The 3,524-nt window shown below is 43.1% G+C and overlaps 1 pseudogene; it reads right to left on the minus strand.

The window, feature by feature from the left end:
* Positions 1-3,187: 3,187 nt before the first annotated feature.
* Positions 3,188-3,305, minus strand: LOC124614609 (annotated as a pseudogene).
* Positions 3,306-3,524: the final 219 nt, after the last annotated feature.

Genomic DNA, 3,524 nt, shown 5'->3' on the forward strand with positions numbered 1-3,524 from the left:
ATCGATGTACTGTGGAGACCTCACGCCCCACGTGTTGAGCAATTCGGCGGTACATCCACCCGGCCTCCCGCATGCCCACTATACGCCCTCGCTCAAAGTCCGTCAACTGCACATACGGTTCACGTCCACGCTGTCGCGGCATGCTACCAGTGTTAAAGACTGCGATGGAGCTCCGTATGCCACGGCAAACTGGCTGACACTGACGGCGGCGGTGCACAAATGCTGCGCAGCTAGCGCCATTCGACGGCCAACACCGCGGTTCCTGGTGTGTCCGCTGTGCCGTGCGTGTGATCATTGCTTGTACAGCCCTCTCGCAGTGTCCAGAGCAAGTATGGTGGGTATGACACACCGGTGTCAATGTGTTCTTTTTTCCATTTCCAGGAGTGTATATAAAGTGTCTAAAAGAAAATAAAACACTATTTAAAAAAAGCTAAAGGAATTCCTACTGGTAAATGTTTCTACTCTTTAGATGAATTCTTCAGCAGAGATAAATAATTTGAGTAGTAATTCAGATTATTTCCTTTGTCATTGGATCTGTATTGCTTTTTACCACAACTGTATTTTTGTACTGTATTGTTTATTATCTATATTATATTATTGTATTGTACCAGTTTTGAATCATTCATCTACCATGTATAATATACCACTATGTATTGTATTGTAGGATATCTATATTGTATCTGCTTTGACTCATTCCACATCCATGCATAATAACGCCATACTGGATCTATGGAATATGTATCTCAAGTAAGTAAATAAATAAATAACCACAGAAGACTCATCGAGTTTAGCTCCCAAGCCCCCTTTTATACTAAAGATCCATGCTGGCGGCACTTCACGTGATCTTCTGGACATATCTTCTAAATATGCCTGTACCCTCAATCCAGATGTAAACTCCTAGCCCTATTGCTCTTTTTCGTGTGTTGGTGTCTCACAGGAGCCCCCTGTGTTCAGAGGAGGTTCAGGGAACAGGGGGTATGAAAGTTGTCCAAAGGTGAATCCACCTGCAATATGTCTGGAATATTGTTCGAGGTGGATCCTCCTTGGAGGTAATCTGCTGACATTATTCTGCTGTAAATACACAGTCTCGCCTTTTTGGGTGTTGATTTCCAGCAGGAACCCTCACTCACTCCCTCCACTGGCGTAGGAGAGAACCACCACCATGTGGCGGCTACAGCAGCAGCAGCAGTGGCGGTGGCAGTGGTGATCGACCTAATGTAGGATGATCAGCCTTGCTACCCCAGATCATACATGGATGGAGCAATTCGAATATTCTATAAATGTATATGTATAAATTAATTAAGATTTTGTACAAGAATTCTCCCATGTCTTATTCGCCAACCTCCAAAAATCCTAAGATGGTGGTGGTGGTGGTTAGTGTTTAACGTCCCGTCGACAACAAGGTCATTAGAGACGGAGCGCAAGCTCGGGTTAGGGAAGGATTGGGAAGGAAATCGGCCGTGCCCTTTCAAAGGAACCATCTCGGCATTTGCCTGAAACGATTTAGGGAAATCACGGAAAACCTAAATCAGGATGGCCGGAGACGGGATTGAACTGTCGTCCTCCCGAATGCGAGTCCAGTGTGCTAACCACTGCGCCACCTCGCTCGGTTCCTAAGACTTATCCTATTTACAATGATTTACGTACATGTATTTAGGTTAGTGTGGGGGGAGGGGAAGGAATGTGTAGTTGGAAAACCTTGAAAACTAGCCAAAACTAGGTAGCTGAAACTAGAGCGACCCACTTTTGTCAACTATTTGAAGTCATCGGTAGAGCCAGGTGGTGGTTGTTTCCCAGAGTTCAGTAAACGTCAAAGTTTCAAGTGGGCCTCATCTGATACCGAAATGAGCGATACTTTCCTTACTAATTTATCTAAAACTATTAGGTTTTCCACTGCTTGCGCTTCTTGATTGTATATATTATTATCTGTTGCACTTCGAACAAGGATCAGTTCCTGTTTAGCATGCAAAATGGCTCTCTTATTGTCTCAAAGAACCCCATAAGAGTTTTTAGAGAGAATCATATACTATAGTTGTTATTTATCAAACCGTCAATGAATCATCCGGCGTTTTGTAGAACATTCAGTCCGAATTTAATATGCAGATACATAAGTTGTGAGTCTTGACGTGATTCCAACGTTTTTGTTCGGTTGACATCGACCCTATTAAGTTCATATGGTATCTCTAGTAACAGGATGGCGAATGCATTACTGGTGTGTTACGATGATTCCACTGGTACACTTCTGTCATTCCTCACAAATGATATTCCAACGATAGAAAACTGCTGCTCGGAATTGTTAGTTCATCTTGATGCTGAATCAATATTCATATCTCGTCGTTGTTACTAATGTCGTTGATGCAAATGGTTTGTGAGATGTGTATTCCTGACGTGTTATTCGCTAGTCAAATTGAGCTGGTGCTGTTATTTCGAGCGACGCCACTGCGAGGTTTCAGTCCAATTGACTTGAGGAACTCTGCATTCTGGAATGTTATTGCCTTGTCCTTCTTCTGCAGAGTGGCGTACTGACTGGTATGTGTGGTGTTTTTAAACCTTAATTCCATGGTTGAGCTGCCTTAGATGAAGATGTACCACGATTTCCTCTCCTCGAAAATTGGCTAGCTTCCCGTCCTGGTCAACGATGTTCAACTCGAGATGATCTCATGTCCGAACAGAAAAGAATCCCATAGCTAAGAAATGAGTGCACATACACATGGTATATCACCACAAGGTATTGGCTGTTACAAACTGTTGCTAAAACCCTAAAAATAGAACATGTTTTACTCCATCTGTGTAGGAACAGATACAGTATGCACAGCAGTTCTGTCGATATTTGACCCCCCTACTATACTTAAACATCATGAACATCTTTAACTGATGTGATAATTCTTCATATAGCAGAACAGGACTTGACTCACAATGTCCTGTTACACTACATATCCCTGCACTCAAGCTAAAGATGTTGCTTTATCATTTTATTTTATGAGATACATGCACTCCATCTTCAGGCCAGAAGTGGCCCATCGGGACCATCCGACCGCCGTTTCATCCTCAGCCGAGGATGCAGATAGGAGGGGCGTGTGGTCAGCACACTGCTCTCCCGGTGATGGTTTTCTGTGACCGGAGCCGCTACTATTTGGTCGAGTAGCTCCTCAATTGGCTCCATGAGGCTGAGTGCAACCCCGAAAAATGGCAACAGCACATGGTGGCCCGGATGGTGACCCATCCAAGTGCCGGCCACGCCCGACAGTGCTTAACTTCGATGATTTGATGGGAACTGGTGTATCCACTGCAGCAAGGCCGTTGCCTTATGAGATACAATTTAGACAAATTTCATGGCACATAACTGCCTCCTTATTAAATTTCCTTTTGAATTCATTTTATTCCTTATTACATTATTATGTATATTAGTATATTTTCTTATATCTGAGTTCCAGGTTGTTACTTGGTACCCATTGCACATAATTGTTGCATTACTTTGTTACATCATTAATAAGTGTTCTTAAATAGTATAACATACAAATTCA

The sequence above is a fragment of the Schistocerca americana genome, chromosome 4, assembly GCF_021461395.2.
Source record: "Schistocerca americana isolate TAMUIC-IGC-003095 chromosome 4, iqSchAmer2.1, whole genome shotgun sequence".
In the NCBI taxonomy this organism is placed as follows: domain Eukaryota; kingdom Metazoa; phylum Arthropoda; class Insecta; order Orthoptera; family Acrididae; genus Schistocerca; species Schistocerca americana.